The 21325-nt window shown below is 42.0% G+C and overlaps 1 protein-coding gene across 1 annotated transcript in view; it reads left to right on the plus strand.

Annotated features, from left to right (window-relative positions):
- Positions 1-14027: 14027 nt before the first annotated feature.
- The window catches only part of LOC126481925 (insulin-like growth factor-binding protein complex acid labile subunit), a 45013-nt gene continuing 37715 nt past the window's right edge, over positions 14028-21325 (plus strand). Inside the window, exon 1 of the mRNA XM_050105885.1 lies at positions 14028-14158. The gene's annotated coding sequence lies outside the window, so the exon portion shown is untranslated. The remainder of the gene's footprint in view (positions 14159-21325) is intronic.

Genomic DNA, 21325 nt, shown 5'->3' on the forward strand with positions numbered 1-21325 from the left:
GCACGTCGCAAGGCATCCCAGATATACTCAATAATGTTCATGTCTGGGGACGTTGGTGGCCAGTTCAAGTGTAGCTAAGAAGAGTCTTTCTGGAACCACTCTGTAGCAATTCTGGACGTGGGGGGTGTCGCACTTTGAAGTCCGTCGGAATGCACAATGAACATGAATGGATGCAGGGGATCAGACAGGATGCTTACGTAAGTGTCACCTGTGAAAGTCATATCTAGACGTATCAGCGGTACCATATCACTCCATCTGCACACGCGCCGCACTATTACAGAGGCTCCACTAGCTTGAACAGTCCCCTGCTGGCATGCAGGGACCATGGGCTGATGAGATTCTTCCCATATCGTACAAGTCCATCCAATCGATAAAATTTGAAACGAGACTCTACCGACCAGGCAACATATTTCCTGTCATCAACAGTCCAATGTCGGTGTTGATGGGCCCAGGAGAGGCTTAAAGCTTTGTGGCATGCAGTCATCAAGAGCACACGAGTGGGCCTTCGGCACCGAAAGTCCTTATCGATGATGTTTCGTTAAATGGTTCGCGCGCTGGCACTTGTTGATGAACCAGAATTAAAATCTGCAGAAATTTGCAGCAGGTTTGCACTTCCGTCACGTTCAACGATTCTCTTCAGTCGTCGTTGGTCCAGTTCTTGCAGGATCTTTTACAGGCAGCAGTGCAGTCGGAGATTTGATGTTTTACCGTATTCTTGATATTCACAGAACACTCGTTAGATGGTCGTACGGGAAAATTCCCATTTCATCGCTACCTCGTAGATGCTGTGTGCCATCGCTCGTGCGACGACTATAATACGGCGCTCAAGCTCTCTTAAATCTTGATAACTTGCAATTGTAGCAATAGTAACCGATGTAGCAACTTATACAGGCGTTGCCGACCGCAGCGCCGTATTCTACCTGTTTACATACAGGGTGTTTCAAAAATGACCGGTATATTTGTAACGGCAATAAAACCTAAACGAGCAGCGATAGAAATACACCGTTTTTTGCAATATGCTTGGGACAACAGTACATTTTCAGGCAGACAAACTTTCGAAATTACAGTAGTTACAATTTTCAACAACAGATGGCGCTGCAAGTGATGTGAAAAATATAGAAGACAATGCAGTCTGTAGGTGCGCCATTCTGTACGTCGTCTTTCTGCTGTAAGCGTGTGCTGTTCACAACGTGCAAGTGTGCTGTAGGCAACATGGTTTATTCCTTAGAACAGAGGATTTTCCTGGTGTTGGAATTCCACCGCCTAGAACACAGGAAAGGTAGGGCGACCGCGTACGGCAACCACAGAGGGCAACGCGCAGCTAGTGCAGCAGGTGATCCAACAGCGGCCTCGGGTTTCCGTTCGCCGTGTTGCATCTGCGGTCCAAATGACGCCAACGTCCACGTATCGTCTCATGCGCCAGAGTTTACACCTCTATCAATACAAAATTCAAACACGGCAACCCATCAGCGCCGCTACCATTGCTGCACGAGAGACATTCGCTAACGATATAGTGCACAGGATTGATGACGGCGATATGCATGTGGGCAGCATTTGGTTTACTGACGAAGCTTATTTTTACCTGGACGGCTTCGTCAATAAACAGAACTGGCGCATATGGGGAACCGTAAAGCCCCATGTTGCAGTCCCATCGTCCCTGCATCCTCAAAAAGTACTGGTCTGGGCCGCCATTTCTTCCAAAGGAATCATTGGCCCATTTTTCAGATCCGAAACGATTACTGCATCACGCTATCTGGACATTCTTCGTGAATTTGTGGCGGTACAAACTGCCTTAGACGACACTGCGAACACCTCGTGGTTTATGCAAGATGGTGCCTGGCCACATCGCACGGCCGACGTCTTTAATTTCCTGAATGAATATTTCGATGATCGTGTGATTGCTTTGGGCTATCCGAAACATACAGGAGGCGGCGTGGATTGGCCTCCCTATTCGCCAGACATGAACCCCTGTGACTTCTTTCTGTGGGGACACTTGAAAGACCAGGTGTACCGCCAGAATCCAGAAACAATTGAACAGCTGAAGCAGTACATCTCATCTGCATGTGAAGCCATTCCGCCAGACACGTTGTCAAAGGTTTCGGGTAATTTCATTCAGAGACTACGCCATATTATTGCTACGCATGGTGGATATGTGGAAAATATCGTACTACAGAGTTTCCCAGACCGCAGCGCCATCTGTTGTTGAAAATTGTAATTACTGTGATTTCGAAAGTTTGTCTGCCTGAAAATGTACTGTTATCCCAAGCATATTGCAACAAACGATGTATTTCTATCGCTGCTCGTTTAGTTTTTATTGCCGTTTCAAATATACCGGTCATTTTTGAAACACCCTGTATCTTCAATTTGAATAGGCATGCCTATACCAGTTTCTTTGGTGCATGAGTTAATGTGTCAATGTAGGTCTCTAGAGTTATGCATAAAATAATTTAGTATCTTTGTGGATAGCGATAGAGCTTACCACAACGGGGAAGAATCATGAGATGGACGTATCGAATGACGCCTGGGGGCAACACAGAACATAACATAGAGATGCAAAGAACGATTAAAATTCCACAATAGATCACTTCGAAACTACATCTCGTAGTCACTTTAGCGATCAAAATTTCTTCTGGTTGAGACAAATTGGGCTATCCCTAAAAAAGTAAAATGAACTCGACGTTCAACGTAGGTTGACGTATGATAGACAAGTAGGCTGAAAGAGCATTAGGAACATTAAAAAAAAATGTTATAACGTTCATCAACTTAATGGTGATTTGATTTCTAAGTTTTTTCTTTGGATGACTGCTTAACAGTAAGTTTTCAACTTTCAGCCGAATTGGCGATTCTGTTTTTCGTACCGACAAAAGAAGACGACTAGGTCAGTCGCCCGAATACTAGATGAAAAGTGGAACTATGAGATACACTCAAAACAGAAAATCATGCCATAAAGTGATTTCGTATGCCAGGTCCTTGGCTACTGCCGAAACGAAAACCTATTCAACTTACAGCTTAACAGAAACCTGCAATTTATCGAACCAGATTATGTTTTCACGAAAGAAAAATATTTCAAACGCATCTGCACACGTTGTAGGCTATCTCGTTTGTCGATGGTGAGGTCTTAGACTGCAGTAGTGGGAAATCGAATCTAGATGTGTTCTACATATTAAACAAAAACAGCAAAAATATGAATGGTAAATGGAAAATTTTAAAATGGGCACCATGTACTACCTGTACAATAGTATTCCTACTTTTGCATTTTACATTTCTTAGTCACAGTTTGATCGTCAATGATTAATCTGTGTTGTAAATGCTGTCACTTGATGTTAACACACAAAACACACAAGGAACATCTGCCTGTGCAGCTATAACGTGCAGTTTGCGTAATTGTTGTTTACCATATGTACAATTATAGAATAAAACATGAAAATTTTTGTTAAAAGTTATACTGTACCAGCCACTTTCGCTTTTTTTCTATATGACATGACTGTGATGAAACTTCTACATGTTGTTTACACTATTGTATTAACACAGGCAGTTTTCAAAGATGCGACTATAAGTTTCGAAGAAGTACATGTAAGTGCAAATTCTTAACAATATCTAGACAGAGAAATAAATTTTAGTTGATTTGACTGTGGGTTCTTGATGAGACATCACACATTTTAGTAACTAAACGAATTACTTTTTTAGCCTTGGTACACAACCCTCATTATTACTATACGGCTTGAGTTTCCTGTTGTAAGTCCATTTTCTAGTACATAACTCGTCACAAAATTGAGAACCAGGCAAAGATAAACATGTCAACTTTTTAATCTATCGACTATTTGCTTAGAATCTAAAATTTATCTAAGTTGACAAAATTACACGTGGATTTACAAAATTCAGTAGGACGGAATTTGCAGTAACCATGACTATGACGCTGGACTAGAACTATTCGTTAGTAATGGAATTTTTTTCCTTTTTTATGTGAGTGAGGGCACCAAGGTTCTAGTTTTATGAAGGGGTTGTAATAAACTAGGGAACTCACACATTTGTTTCTTAATTTCTGACTAAGTGAACACTATGTGTAGGACTTCTACATCTATTGCGTATTTGTGGTTTTCATGCACCCTAAGTTCAGCAAAGGATGAATCTGGCTTCCTTTATCTCCAATTTCTATGGTATTCTCTGAACCCAAAGCAGATTGACCTCCAAGTCAGCCCAATATAGCAAGACTGACTCTCTTGACAGATGACCTTATAAACACCACTTTTGATAATGACTTGATGCTTATCTTTTGAATTGAAGAGGCATAGCATAGAAAAGCACAGAGAAACCTATAAATATTTTGCTTAGCCTGTTCGAAGTTTAACCTGTAAAAGTAAATGGTACCATTTCCTTTTTGGCTTACGTTGTTTACTGAGTACACCAGGGACCTGTTTGCCTCTTCAGTTTTTATTGAGAATTTTGTGAACATTGTTGCAATCAAATTGACTGTTTGTGTCTATTGTTTTTATATTACTGAGTTCCAGGTCATTATCTTCGTGTCACAAGGGGGCTGATAAAAGATGATGGATCATGTGGTAGATGCTGCATATTTGGAGGCTATACGATATCGAGAGGAAGATGAGATGAATGTATCAAGATGTATCACCCTGGCCGGCTTCCATCAGGGGTAATGTTTATTTGTTCACAGTTATACATGCAAAATTAATTGTTGTTTTTGGGGTTGGAGTTCTCTCCCTCAGCAACAGTAACTGTTCTAACTTCTTGTTTTGACAGAAAAACGTATTATTAATGATACCTGCAACTGTTTCTCTAACTATATCGGCCAAACAGATGAATTCACATGGGTGTAACATGTGAATAAGCTGCACATGTACTAATGTCAAATGCATACTCACATTATCACATAATCAATACAAACTCGACATTCCCTGTTTTGTCCACAGTTTTCCTCCTAGGTTCTTCACATGTACTGCGGAAGCTAGGTTCTGTTTGATCTTGATGTTAATGTATTTTACTGTTATTTCGTATTCTAGGCACTTCTTATTACACCAAATATGCTGACATGCTTTCGCCTCCATGATTAGAAATCGCCTATAACGCAGAGTTGTTATGCTTGGCTTGCATTCTTAATCATTTTAATTTGTTTAGTTTAGTTTAGTTATGACATGTTCCGTAGATCATTTTCACGATGATTTTATCGATATGACGTGTAACAAGTCAGATTACAAGATATATATACACACACATGAATTGTGATAATATTAATATTACTGAAATTTTTAGTTCCACAAATGCAACTACATTTAGAGGTAATAGATTAAACTGTTGTTTCTGGGCGTAACATCGGTATCTTATTAACTGAAAGATTTCTTCAACGTTTTTTTCACAACATTCTTTGTTACTACATGATCTAGGGTCCGGGATATAAGGACTTTTCTAGTACCTACATGATCCACAAAATTAGAAAGAAGCAACGATAAATATGTCAGCTCTTTAATTTTTCGGTTCTTAACTTAAACTGTAAAAGTTGTCTCTGTTTGCTATTTTCAGGAATTATGTATGAATTTACAAAATTAATTAGGACAGCATTTACAATAATCATGACTAACTATACACACGAGTAGAACTACGCGCAGGAACGGATGTTTTTCCTACCCAGCCATCATGAAAACTGGGGTTTGTAAGATCATCTGCCCAGATAGTTAGTCTTGCTGTATTGGACAGACTTGGAGGTCAATCTGTACCGGGCTCAGAGAACACCATAGCAGTGCGAGATAAAAGAAACCATATACATTCTTTGCTGAGTATCGCGTAAATGGAAACCACAAATACATAACAGATGTAGAAGTCTTACACACAGAGAGAAAGGGTGCAAAGTTCAGTCAGTTAGAAATTGTAGTAATTAATAAACAGATGTGTGTGTCCCCACATTCATTTTTGAATTAACAAATTAGTTCAATTATTCCACTCCTTTTAGACAATATTATAATCTTTGCATAGAGGAAGAACCTTGGTGTTTTGACTCACACAAAAATGATTTTTAATTGTTTTATTTTGATCATAGGAAGATTGTCTTACTAGCTAAATACGGATTCACTTAAGAAACAGTTTCTTTTGCGTTGAAATAAAGTATACCATGTGTTGTTTTCAGTATTTCTAATGTGTAATAATGCAGAGACGAATAGAATTTCCATGTATAGTTAAATCGGGAAAATCATTTAGAATTATATTTCACTTTAAGTTTTTTACGTATTTCAAGTTCTGACTGAAGTGGAAGCAAATAGGCTGGATAATTGTCTAATATAGTCTTTGCTATTTGTGAAGGATAAGAGGAAGATGAGAAGGACGGTTAGTTGTGAGGGACGAAGAGTGGAAGACGCATTGGTGAGTTTAGAATGGAGCGTACTTGGGTGGAATCATCTATGCAAGAGGGGGAGGATACCCACTCAGCGCAGTTGCCCTGGGGCCATCACGACTGTGATTACACCACTGGTGAATATGCAGGTTTTCGAACAGCCTGTCTCCTATCTGTATGTATGCTACTGTACAGGGTGAGGCAAAGGTCTGGGTACACAGCTATCAAAGTCGAACGCTGTGAGGAACGTAATGGCGTCGGGTATGAGGTGTCTGCCGGTGAAGGTGCAAGTTACAGGAGCTATGGTGACAGCGGCCGCCATCTTGAAATCCGTCATCTTGGATTAATGTTACATGTTTCAGATAGGAAGGGGGTCAAGTGGCACATCGGTTAGAACACCTTCTTCCTCAAGAGTACACATGTGAAATCTATCTTAAGATATCTATACTTCTGAAGGAGTTAAGACCTGTTAAAGTTTGAAATTGTAAGGTTGTGATCAATTCCGTTTATCGCAGCAGGCGATCCACAATGGTACTCACATAGCAAGAACGCACTAAAATTGTGTTAAAGAGTGATGGACGAAGTGCCAGACTAATTGCTGCTGACTTCATTACCAAGCATCCTTAGAGAAATAACGTTTCGCATATACCATTATCCAGGTTACTAGACAAATTTCGTGCAACAGTTTCTGTAGTGGACAAGCCAGGCAGCGGACTTCCAAGAACAGCCTCCGACTAGCATACTCTAACAAAAATTGTGTCAACGTTTGTGGGCAGTCCACATCGCAATACACACCGGTTATCAGCAATACCCGGTGTCAGTCAGCGTACAATCCTGCGTGTGTTGCACACACACCAGTGACACCCGTAGAAGTTATAGTTGCAACATAATCTCTCGGAGTATGACCCTGATTGGTGGGTGCAGTTTGCAGAATGGATTCTGAATCAGTGTAACAGTAATCCAGACTTCATACAGCAGCTGTTGTTCACTGACGAAGCTAATTTTTATGTGCAAGGAGAAGTAACCAAACACAATCATCGTTACTGGTGAGATGCAGATCCCTCGTGGGTGATCTCCGTTAAGTGATGGTTTGGTGTGGGATTTGAGACACAAGAATCGTGGGTCCGGTGTTCATTTTAGAACTTTGAATGGAGAGATGTACCTTATCATGCTCCTTGATTATATGTTTCCAAAGCTGTTGAATCCGTGGGGTGATTTCCCAACCTTCTTCTGAAAAAGCGGTGCACCTCCTCACTATGCTACCAAAGTCAGACAGTTACTGGATGAACAACTTTGAGGTCATTGGATAGGTAGGAGGGGTCCTCGTCACCATGATCCCTTGAACTTACACCTCTTGTATTTTATCTGTGGGGACATTTGAAATCAATTGCTTGTGAGATCAGAATCAACAATGTAGCCAACTTTTCCCGGCGTACTGAGGAGGCGCGTGCGTCTGTTGACTCACGGATCCTGAGATGCTTCCAGTAGGACTGGCAAAAAAGACTTCGATTGTGTGTCCAAGCAATGGAGATCATATTGAGCCTGTGCTGTAAAGCCAACTCTGACAAGTTTCCTAAACTTTCAACGGGTCATGACTCCTACACAAATAATGAAGTCTTATAACAGATTTCACATGTGTATTCCTGAGAAAGAGGCAGTTCAGAATGATGTGCCTTAAGACCTCTTTCATATTTGAAATATGTAACTCAAATCCAAGACCGTGGATTTCAAGACAGCCGCCGCTGTCGCTATAGGTCCTTTAAGTAGCAGCCCCACCTACAGGCTCCCCATACCACACGACATTATGGTTCCTCACACCGTTCGACTTTTATGGAGGCGTATCAAGACTTTTGCTTCACCCTGTAGTTACCAGCCCTGCATCTCGAACAAACCGATTAACTTGTGCAGGAACCCAGCCGCCAATAAAATAGACGATTCTTCTTATTATCGTAGCAAACGTAGCAAAGGAGCCGACAAACATGTGCGATGGTCTCTAGAAGCAGAGGGTGACATTTAGAGGGTTAAATACGGAATTTTCTATGAACTGTTGGCAATGAGAACAAAATCCATTGTTTCTGACGGCCGTATACAAATCAGGTACCATTGTGTATGCACATCATGAGTTAGTAATCTTAGTGCTCGTTATTATGTTTCTTAAACCTGTCTCAGGGAAGAAGATATGTAATATTCTTTTTGAAACATGCTTACAAATCTAGTTGGCGATTTTGATAAGAAACAGATCCGCATACGATGTGTCATAACTGTTGAAACACTTCGTGAGTGAACTTACGTAACCAGAAGTGTACGTCCTTTGCCCCTGTCGTGGATAAATGAAAATGTCTGATTATGCTACGTCATTGTTAAACCCGTCGCCAAGAACAAGGTATCCCACCTTTTATAAATTCTACACTACAACAGATCCAGTACTGTAATAGTTTGGCCTTTCCAGAGGATGATAGAATTTAACCTTCTGAGGAGGACTGTGAGTTTCGTGAGAAGTTCTGTAGTAAATGTGAATGTAATTCCAAGACACCACACTGGACAGTATGATGAGCTGAAACCCGAAGTTTGTCCAAGTATTTTGGATATAGCCGAATGAAACAATATATTAATTTGCGAACCGTCTAAAATCTCCAGTGTGTTTCGGTGCATAGGAAAAAAATAAACTGCAGATGGAAACCCGTGACCGCAACCGTCACCCACCAAGGCAACAGAGCATGGCATTCATAGAAGACAAGGCCTGCCTACGCAGCAGCTAGCCCCATCGTCTCCATTGGTGACTACGGGAATCAGTCGGCGTCACTGAATAACAGATAATATTGGGAGACGTTCCACCTACGGTCCGTCAGTGTACAAAGTCACGTTTCCTGTTTGATGTGTGACCTAGTGGCAGGCACAGGATATAACTTAGACACTCTACAGAGTCTTTGGATGATGTTTTCGCACACTGGTTTCTATCTTTGATTTTTTCCTCAAGTTACCCTCTATAGCCCCTCTAAGTTTGTCGCAACGTTTCTTGGACATCCTGTATATACAAGGTATGAGAGATTTAAGTGCAGGTGTTGTGATCATTGGTACCTTAATACGTACCCACTTTAGTGTGTTAATGTTTTTTTTTCTCTTTGTCTCACAGTCTTCCCGAAAATACGTCACATAATTTACTACATCATGTTTTCTGCGTGGTCGAAACTGCACCACTAAGTGGACTACACCTTTCAGTGTAGACTATTCGTTTTGCGCTCACGTGTCTACAATTCGGCACTGCCCAGGGGAAAACAAGCATTAACACTTGCTCTTGGCACATGTACTTGGAGATAATAAACAACATAAAGCAAAGTACTCCTAATATCAATAATGATTAGTCTTCAAATGAAGTACTGCCGATGTAAGGTTGTTCAGCGTACTGTCCTCAGTCACCAATAAAAACAGCTGCACTTATACCCGTAACACACTGTATATATATCCGTCGCTATTGTATCTTGTAACTAGCAGCTTCATGTGAACACTATCTGGGGTGTCAGGAATATCTGGAGTAACTTGTTGGGTCAGTAGATACCAGGACGAGGTCTCAAGCGAGGCTCTTAGGATACGTTCACCTTATCAGACACTTTTCTCTGAGATTTTAGCCATGGCAATTAAACTTCGGCACTTTTACTTCTACCCCTATCTTGCGTCTTGTGAATCGGGCTGAAGACATCTGCCAATCGGTGTGCTGTCTGTATTCACGTTGCTCTCGCTGCTTTTTGCTTAAGGAAAACATTGCAGTCACAATTATCTGTTTTCATTTTGGACGAGCTTATTATTATTATTCCTGATGTCACAGTTGCTTACAGTAAATCACTTCATTTTTCCTTTTAGATTCTAACTGAATCTGGAACTTTAACTTTGTGAATGCTGTGCCCACGTGGACTGTGGTGTCTACACTTGTCCATGCTACTGGTAAATTTCCCCTATCAGCTGGTAGCAAGTCACTTTCCCTGTTACAAAATATTAGTTTAAATCTTGTCTCAAAGTAGGTACTTTCGTTTGTAACACGTATTGTGTACATGTAATTGCTTTTTCGAGACTTCTTTTGCTTCTCTTTTAATGTCATGTACGGAATTTGGATGGAGAGATAATTCCATCTGCTTAGGTAAGATCACGCCCTGCAGCAGGCGATGTTTTGTTACCTTTGCCTGTTCGCCTGTGCCAGTCACCTCAAATATTTCGCAGATCATGATCTCTGTTGGTAACGTATTTACATTGCATATCTCCTAATCCAAGAATAGTTATATTCTCGAAATTTCATGCCCAGAAGTAGGCATTCACGGAATATGATGTTGATTGTTTCTTTTCTTTACCGGATTAGAGCCTCGAGCTGCCATTTAGCTGTAACTCTACGCTCTGACATGGTTACCGCTTTAATGCTGAACGTATGTGCTGAACGTATGTGCTTTGAGTACTGTTGTACAATGACAGGAAGAGTTTGTTGCGGCAATTTCTTTTTTTATCAGCTGTTGTTTGATTTTGAAGGTTCCACTTTTAAACTGCTAAGTATGCAGTCGATCGTGGTGTGTAACAACGTGGTTCAGCATCGAATTTTTCGACAGGGTGCAGGCGTTACTTTGACGCAAATTTTAAAATCATGGTTTACAGCTTACAGAAGCAGCAAACAACTGTGCGGCTTCGAGGACATATGGAGTCACGGAAGAAGCCAATGTTCGGAGGTGGTGAAAGGGCAAAGGATGACTGAAAAGGGCGAAGTTGACTAGGAAAGTTTTCAGTGGCCCACAGAGTAGACGTTTCGAAAATACTGAAATGGAGGTAATGACATTTGTGAGCGAGAAACGTAAAGAAGGAATGACAGTTTTCCGCGATGTCATACGAAATAAAGCATTTGAAATGGCGCGGGAACGCGGTATCCAATGTAAAACCAACTCTTGGTGGCATACAAGGAAGATGCGACGCAATGGACTTGTGCTGTGACATCGAACATTCCTTGGTCAGTCTCTTCCAGCATGTTATGTCGAGAAGTAGGTTGAGTATCAAAGATACGTTATACGGTTGAGAAAGGCATGTGCCTACGTCTTAGAGCAAGCCAGAAAACGCTGACGAGACTCCTGTTTACTACGACATGCCATTGAGTACAATAGCTGAAGAGAAAGGAACCCCAGAGTATAGTGGTTCGCACTACATGCAATGAGAGATTGCGAATCAGCGTGATTTGTGTGTGATTGCCGTTGAAACAAAGAAACTATTCTATGTCAACCTCCATCGTGAAAATATGCCAGAGGAAATGTTGTCACCTTGTGTCGTATTCTGTTGTAATGGAAACGCTTGGATGACCAATGAGTTGGTTATAGATTGGCTCAGTACAGTTTGGAGCAGGAGGCCTGTTGGTCTCCTAAAGAAACGTGGAATGTTGATCCTTGACGTTTTCAAGAGGCATCTGACACCAACAGTGAAGCCAGAAATCCTGAAATTGAACACAGATGTCAGTATTCCAGTAGGCATGGTTTCGCTGCTGCAAGTGTTAGATGTGGTGGTGAATAATTTAAACACCATCTGAAGCATTTGGATAGCAAACGGTTACTTCAAAGTGGTCGAGCAGTCACCCATACCGAGAAGTTGATGAAGCCCTCAGTATCTCTAATTGCTGACGATGGAGACTGCTTGGGCACACATATCCAGTGCATCAATTATGATCGGCTTTAAGACGTGTCACGTAACAAATGCATTAGATGGGAGTGCCGGCCAGCACTATCTGCAGATCATCTCTTAGCTGATGTTCAGTAAAAAGATCTATGTTTGTACTCCAGGAGACATTTATGATGTGCTTAAGGCCTGCACCCAAATGTGCACCGCACAGACGATACCTATAAGGAAGACTCCATTTATCCTAAAAATTCTTAGCTGCACTTTGTATACGTCGTTTCCTGGGCTATATAATCATTTTTATAAGCAAGAAATTTATCTGATGCTTAATAAACTGTTTTATGTTGTGTTTATATTGAGAAAGTTAGCTGTTGTCGCCACATAGTACAGTCAGTTGCAAAGTTTAATGGTCCTGCTGGAAAAACAACAACTAGCAAATTAAAAGTATTGATACTTTTAATTGAATGTATAGTTAACAGTTGGCTTCTAACAGCTTTGGATGCCGCAGGCCTTCAAGAAGCGCGTACATTGAACAGGCTGCATCATTAGGTGCATGAATGGTAAAATATTGCCGCTTAGGCGATTGAAAAATTACCTCCATGTAATTTGCTACGAAGGATGTTACCCGGAGAGATGAAGTTTAAATTAATTCAGAAAAGAAAAGAAGTTTCTGACACACACTACACAGAAGAGCCAAAAAAAGTGGTACAACTGCCTAATATCATGTAGGGAACCAACTAGCACACAGAAGTACTCCAACACGACGTGGCATGGTCTCGACTAATGTCTGAAGTAGTGCTGGAGGGAAATGACACCATGAATACTGCAGGGCTGTCCATAAATCCTTAAATGTACGAGGGGGAGGAGATCTCTTCTGAACAGCATGTTGCAAGGCATCCCAGATATGCTCAATAATGTTCATGTCTCGTGAGTTTGGTGGCCAGTGGAAGTGTTTAAAATCAGAAGAGCGTTTCCGGAGTCACTCCGTAGCAATTCTTGACGTGTGGTGAGTCGCATTGTCCATCTGGAACTGCCCAAGTCCTTCAGAATGCACACTGGACGTGAATGGATGCAGGTGATCAGACAGGATGCTTACGTACGTGTCAATTGTCAGAGTCGTATCTAGATGTATCAGAGGTCCCATATCAATCCAACTGCTCCCGCCCCACACCATTACAGAGCCTCCACCAGCTTGAACAGTCCCCTGCTGACATGCGGGGTTCATGGATTAATGAGGTTGTCTCCTTATCAGTACACGTATATCCGATCGATATAATTGGAAACGAGGCTGGCCCGACCGGTCAACATGATTTCAGTCTTCAACAATCCAATGTCGGGGCTGATAGGCCCAGGCGAGGCGTAAAGCTTTGTGTCGTGCAGTGAACAAGGGTACACGAGTGGGTCTTTGGCTCCGAAAGCCCATATCGATGATGTTCCGTTGAATGGTTCGCACGCTGATACTTGTTGATGGCCCAGTGTTGAAATATGTAGCAATCTGCAGAAGGATTGCATTTCCGTCACTTTGAACGATTCTCTTTAGTTGTCGTTGGTCCCATTCTTGCAGGATCTTTTTCCGGGCGTAGCTATGTCGGAGATATGATGTTTTACTAGATTCATGATATTCATGGTACACTCGTGAAATGGTCGTACGGGAAAATCCCCACTTCGTTGCTACCTCGGAGATGCTGTGTCCCATCGCTCTTGCGCCGATTATAACACCACGTCCACACTCACTTAAATCTTGACAACCTTCCACTGAAGCAGCAGTAACCGATCTGACAACTACGCCAGAGACTTGCTGCCTTACATAGCGGTTACCAACCGCAGCGCTGTATTCTAGCTGTTTACATATCTCTTAATACACATTTCTATACCAGTTTCTTTGGCACTTCACTGTAGCTGTGTAAAATGTGCGGTTCATTTCCCACAAATTTTATGCGACTGATTCTGTTGGTGAGAATTAGGTCAGTATTTGGTGTGCATTCTGTGGAAGTGCGGCTAGGGAAGTGCGTGGACGTTGGCTGTGGCCGCAGCGACGGAAGTTCGCCGCTCCCACGGGCGTTTATCTGGTACGTCGCGAGGCCTCGATACCGCGTCACTGAGATAACGCTCTCAGTTCTCGGCCAGATTCCTCGGGAAACGGACGGCCCGTCACGTCACATCACAACGTACCATATGTTCACAGTAAGCAACAGTTGTATTTAAACATTGTTTTCCTTAGAACTGCAATCCTTGTGTTCTTTGTAGTCATTTGAAGCAGCTACTCAGCTCCGGCCTGTGTTCAGCCATTTGTTGGTAGACTTATACTACTTGAGATGCTTTATATATTTGTGAGGACGTAGTTTTTATTTGCGTTACAACGTAAGGATGGGTTTGTCATCTGTTTACTAGTGTTTCCCACATACGTATTTGTGTTGTACATAGTTTTTATTTGTCCACGAACATAACCTTCGAAATTTCATCTGTTTCTAATTTTCAAAACACGTGGGAAGGCGTTTGTTGTAACTCCTAACTTACGATAAAACGCTCAGTACACTCACACGGTAAAAAAAAAAATCTATCTTGCCTGTTTTTCTCACTTACGGATAGGTGTTTAAAGGACAATGACGTTAATTTCTAAATGAATTCGAAGGACATGAAATTTACGCTTTGGTACGTGCTTCACATCACGTACGAAATTCCGATGTAGAGATAATTCCATAATCGTCACTCGTCACATCACGTTCCGGCAGATGACAAGACAGCGCAGTACTGCCGAAGTAAAAATTTTGTAACTGCGACTTCAGTTGACGTACACCAGATTTCAACAACATGCCGTATTATCAGTCGATATATCTGGTCGAACAAAGCATACTCTTCTCCGAGCCAAATCGATCTCCTCTGCTGACGTAACAAGATAGTGGTGTGGAGAAACAGAACGATTTCATTAAATACGTTATCGCAAATGGCTGAATACGGACCTTACAGTAGGGAGCGGACCGCCGTACAGCACCACTTGTTTCGTAACACAACTACGTAGTGATGGTTCCAAAGAAGCCCACGTCAGCGGAAGTGTGAGGTTAGCGCACGCGGGAATCACGACCTTGATAGCTGATTTCTGAATAACCGCCAGTTAGTCCACAGAAAAAGCAATGTACTAGAAACAAAATCGACAAACCGAGTCTTCGTTATCGGGGATATAGTGACTGTTAATAATTAACGTGCAGTTAAGCCGCCATAGGTCATTTATTATTTTATCTATTAATAGTTTCACTAATCGGTCACGAGCGTCTTTAGACGTTCATTGCCCTGATGGCAATATGTTAGCTGATATACAACATAACACAGGCGACTCACTACGTTTTGAGTAGAGGATTGCGCCGTATGGTGCTTTAAACATTCAACGAGTTGTATTCAGGGCAATGAAAGTCTGAAGATACTCGCAGCCGATGACCGAAACTAGTAACAGAACAAATAATAAGCAACATTTGGCCGCTTCTCTGTTGATTAAGAAACAAAATATTTTGTAATATCATAGTTTGAACTAACAGCGTTCCACAACGTTTCACTTCTGTATTTGGCTAAAAAAGATCATTAAAACCCGACAATGCAGGACCGAGGAAAGTTCAACATAAACATTCCTAGAATAGTGTGTATCTGGACTAGCACGTGACTATGAACAAATACCAAAAAAAATGGTTCAAATGGCTCTGAGCTCTATGCGACTTAACTTCTGAGGTCATCAGTCACCTAGAACTTAGAACTAATTAAACCTAACTAACCTAAGGACATCACACACATCCACGCCCGAGGCAAGATTCGAACCTGCGACCGTAGCGGTCGCTCGGTTCCAGACTGTAGCGCCTAGAACCGCACGGTCACTCCGGCCGGCAACAAATACCACCTTGAAAAATTACAGATATTGGAAAATTTCTAGTAACGCAGAAAATATGATTGTTAAAATTTTGTGCAATTCCTTAGGTACTGGTACTGTTAATTTTATTGGTAAAAATATTACTATTCAGTATGAGTCTTCTTATTTATAAAGAACTCCCTGTGAACAATGAATGAAATATTTGCAAGGAAACTAAGCAAATCATGGTTCGAGACCGTATTTCTGAAGATACTTCGTAATTGATGAAATTTTCTCGGGCTACCAGCCAAGTCGGGGTGTCGTGTTTTGGCAACGGCGTGTATGAACTTGTAATCTTGAAGATGACGTACAGGAAATTTATCTAAACGTTGCGACAACACTATGCCACGGCTCAACTTACAACACGACAATCTTTAATTCTAAAATTTTCCGAGAAAACCTTCATTCCCATACTTTGTAACTACTATTTATTACGACTAAAAGATATCGAAAAGACATCGACGGCCATTTTGGAGATAGCTGAGTTAGTTTCAACAGAACTGATACGTTTTCTTGAATCTCGAATGTCCTCTCACGTCCATTCTAACCTATACGTACATGTCACAGTCTTCTTTTGTCAGGCTAGTAATTTGTTAATAATTTTATAGCGTATTGCACTGTTTTGTTCTCTTGTTTATATTAGTTTTGTGTATTTTTCTGATTTCTTCATCAATTCATAAACGAAGTACTGCAAAAAAAAAAAAGATTATTTATTTCTTCGGGTGGAAAGCAGCATCTGGTAGCACGTTCAGTGTTTCTTATTTCACTATTCGCTAGATACAGTGCCCAGTAAATTTCAAGGTAGATTCTAAAACAGTGTAGCGTTTCAAGATATGATGCGAACTACTACAGTGAAATGAACTCACAAACAATACGACAGGGCAAAATTTCTTCTGTTGTGGTTCACCATCTACGGAAAGCAGAGCCCAGAGAGAGCCAGCAGACATAAAATATCGGTACAGAATCGGTCTGTGATATATCCACTGAGGAAATTCGGGACATAACAGTGACAAGGTACTGTAAATGGATATTCCACAAAGTGAAAATGAATACAAATGCCGGAGTAGAACACATCACTGACAACATCTGCATTAAGTTAATTCTTCGCTTAAAAGTAAGGTTTATCCACAGCCTTCAGATTACAGCGTTCGCCGTATTCCAGTGTAATCTGACACTGTTGTTGCTTTATCTCATTTTTTGAGAGGGTGCTACTGTGCTGTTGTGTGTATATGACATTATCGATAGTTCATGAATTTTTGGAATCAACTCTCCTAACTACCAGAATTCTCAGCACTATTTTGTATAGTCGGTTAGCTGTCATAAGCCTAGCACGTCTGCTTCAAGACTTCAGTGAAATCATGTACAATACCAATTCAGGTCTTCATATGTGTACTCTAATTCTACCACATTTTTAATGTTTTAACAAGTGGAGTGGTGTTAAAAACATTCAGCGGCACCACACACGTATGAACCTAACCATCTGCTTAATAGATTGTTGCCTCATTACTGCAACACAATGCAGCTCCGATTCTGAGTAGCATGTATTCGACAAGTCGTTGGTAGGCTTCCGGAGGTAAGTGCCACCAGATGTAAGCACACAAGCACGTAGTCTTCATAAATTACGGGCCGGTGGTATGTGGCAGCGGATCTGACACCCGATAGCGTCCCGGATATTTTCCACCGCGTACAGATCAAGTGAATTCGATGGACAAAACAAAAATTTGATTTCACTATAACGCACCTCAAAACACTGCAGCACTCTTCTCATCTTATTATACAGGCTGTTATCGTGTTGGAAGATGCCATTGCCATCGGGGAAGACATCAAGCATGAAGGCATGCAAATCGTCTGCAATTACATTCACAGCTGTCAGTGTATTTTTGATTGTTACTGAAGGTCCCATGGAAGTCCAGTTGGCTTTCCCCCCCCATACTACGTTACCGCCCCCAACAGCCTGCGTACATTATAGTGCCGTGCATGTTCCAAGTAGCCAATAACTAGGATGAAAACGTGTCAGAATACAACCATCCACCTGTTGTAAGGGGAAACGTGATTCATCACACATTTCCATTTGTCCGCGGTCCAACGTCGATGGTCCCGTACACACTGCAGTCGTCGTTGACTATATCGTCAGGATGCCATGCAAAGAAGTAAGAGTCGCCTGCTTGCGAGCCTCATATTCAACCGTGCTCCCCAAAATACTTTTGATTGCACCAGCGTTGTACGCCATCATCAGGCATGCCACATATCGCCGCCTATCCTGCTTTATAGAGTGGGCAAGCCTCAGACTTCCAAGTTCTCTGATGAGGAATGAATGTTCAACAACTTTTCTACAAGAATGAGATGTTCACTCTGCAGCTGATTGTGTACTGATATGAAACTTCCTGGTAGTTTGTGTGCCGGACCGAGACGCGAACTCTGGATCTTTGCCTTTCGCAGGCAAGTACTCTACTGACTGAGCTACCCCAAGCACGAGTCGCCACATGTCCTCATAGCTTCAATTCTGCCAGTACCTCGTCTCATACCTTCCAAACCTCACAGAAGCTTTTCTGCGAGCCTTGCAGAACTAGCACTGGAAGAAAGAATATTGCGGAGATATGGCTTAGCCACAGCCTGGGAGATGTTTCCAGAATAACAGCACTTGCCTGCGAAAGGCAAAGGTCTCGAGTTCGAGTCTCGGTCCGGCACGCAGTTTTAATCTGCCAGGAAGTTTCTACTTTTCTACTACTCTTGGTTACACCATCCTTAAACCATTTTCCATGGATACTCATGATAGTATCACACGAACAGCAGACCAGCTTCGCCATCTGTGGGATACTCATCTGGGCCATAACAATCTGTACTTCATCAAAATCGCGCACTTAAGAGTATGTTTATCGATCCCCATATGTTTCTGCAGATCATATGCCCATTATCACACTAGATATCATTCTGTCTCTCTGAGGACAGTTGTCATAATGCTTTATCACACTGGTGTATGTGACAGAAAAAACGTAAGTACCTGTGCAGTTGTTACTACCGCTAACTTTGTGTAGAAGTATAATTTACACACATAACTTCAAATTCAAAAGATACATTTTTCTGAACATTACTGTAAAAGAGGAAGAGGAGAAAATTTATTCGATTCCTTTTAGATTTATAAGCATCATTAGATGCGAAATTTATCATAGTTCTACTACAGACTTCACTACAATTTCTATCTCTGTTTGCAATAATGCAAGCACTTGTTCCATGATTTATTTGTCTTCATTTTATAATAGGAAATATTATAAGATCTGATATACAGACATATATTTTATAAGCCCCTGATATATAGGCTGCCCATTGTGTGGGAACAGCTGCAACCTTCCTTATCGACTATATTTGCAAGGGAGCCTACATGTAAGAGGTAAGAAACAGTTGTCCAGTGCTTTACGTGTAGGCTGCCCAACAAAACAGGTGTGTTGTGCTGTTGCAGTAGTACTGGCCTACTTCATTGGCCTGCTTTGCATCACAGCCTGTACATTATGGGAATTTTTTTTTTCAACCATTGACGCACAGGCAGTGCTGCACAAGAGGCATTTTGTGGGAGTAATACCAGCACACATTATCGACCTCTTTTGCCGGCACTACATGGGCAGATGGGAATGCATGGGGAAAAGTTGAGATGGAGAGATGAAGAGATGGAGAGAGAGAGAGAGAGAGGCAGGGGGCAGGGTAGGGAGAGAGTGGGAGAGAGGCATACACAGAGAGGGAGGTGGGATGAGATGGACAGAGAGAGAGTAGTGGAGGAGAGAGACAGAGAGAGGGGAGTCCGGAGGGTGGGGAAGAGGAGAAGGAGGAGAAGGAAGGGGTATGGTTGGAGGAGGCGGAGATGTGCAGATAGGGAGATAAGGAGGTGATGGGCAGAGAGGAGGGAGGAGATGGATCAAGACATGTGTTATAATATGTGACATATTTCTACACACGCAATGCTTTGTGGACAAGGAAAGTCTTTATTAAAAGGAAATTTCTTCCAGTTTTTCTCTTAATTCGATTTATGGTTGTCTGCCTATAAACCCAGTGTAAGCACCCAATAAGAAACAAATTCATGACATGGGTTGTGGATCACCACCATGCCCAAAATATTGTACAGAGAGAACAGACAGAGAAGTCTCTTGGCAAGGGGAGGGTTTTTGACAGGCGGCATATGCAAGCTACACATTTTTTCACTGCTATCACTACCTGCTATTACTAATACCGAAATTAATCAATAATTAGTCATTTGCTCATTGTTGAGTTTTGTTGGTTAACTCTTGAGTCCCTTATTAATTTTTTAAGTCCTGTTGCGGGTAGTTGCGGCGTCTTTTTCTATTTTTCGGACTTGTTGTGAGGAATCATCTGTCTGCCAGCGATTTTTTTCCCTTGAAGGAGCGCAGTTTTAAAGGAGGCAACAAAGAACAGGAGCCGAGACGTACTACTGTTTTCGATTATTATCAAGAAAGCTGGTCCAGTTTACTGTCTCCATCCAAAGGATGAATCACAAGGCAGACAGCAATGTCACACATAACTTCACTGTAAGTGTCTGTCCTTCATAAGTTACGAAGTAGTTATGACACTGATGTGGGAAATGTTATGGTACACCTCGTAATATTACACCTCGTAATATCGTGTCGGTCCTCCTTTTGCCCGGAGTACTGTAGCAGTTCGACGTGGCACAACCAAGTCATTGGAACTCTCATGCAGAAATATTGATCCATACTGCCTCTTCAGCCTTCCATAATTGCCAAAGTGTAGCCAGTGCAGGATGTTTTGCACGAACTGACCTCTCGATTATGTCCCGTAAATGTCACTTGGGAGTCATGTGGGGCGATCTGGGTGGCCAAACGATACGCTCAAATTGTCCAGAATGCTCTTTAGACCAATCGCGAACAACAGCTGTTGCCCCGTGACATGACATTGTTGTATGAGAGCATGAAGTTCATTAACGGCTGCATATGGTCTGCAGGTAGCCAAACATACCACCACAACTGAATGACAAGTTCAGGTTGACCGGGGAACCCAGTCTATAGCATGGAAACACGGCCCAGACCATTATGAAGTCACCACCAGCTAGCACAGTGCCTTGTTGACAACTTGGGCCTGTAGGTTCTTGGGGTCTGCGCCACACTCTAACCCTACCATCAGGTCTTACCGAATGAATCGGGACTCATCTAACCAAGCCATGGTCCCCAGTCGTCTAGGGTCCAAACGATAAGGTCGCAAGCCTAGGAGAGGAGATGCAGGCGATGTCGTGCTGTTAGCAAAGGCACTCGTGTCGGTCGTCTGCTTCCACAGCGCAATAATACTATATTTTGACGCGCTGTCCTAACGGATACGTTCGTCGTGCGTCCCACACTGATTTCTGAGATTATTTCACGCAGTGCTGCCTGTGTGTTAGCACTGACAACTCTAAGCAAACGCCACTGCTCTCGGTCGTTAAGTGAAGATCGTCAGGCATT

This window comes from Schistocerca serialis, chromosome 5 (assembly GCF_023864345.2).
Source record: "Schistocerca serialis cubense isolate TAMUIC-IGC-003099 chromosome 5, iqSchSeri2.2, whole genome shotgun sequence".
NCBI classification, from domain to species: Eukaryota; Metazoa; Arthropoda; class Insecta; order Orthoptera; family Acrididae; genus Schistocerca; species Schistocerca serialis.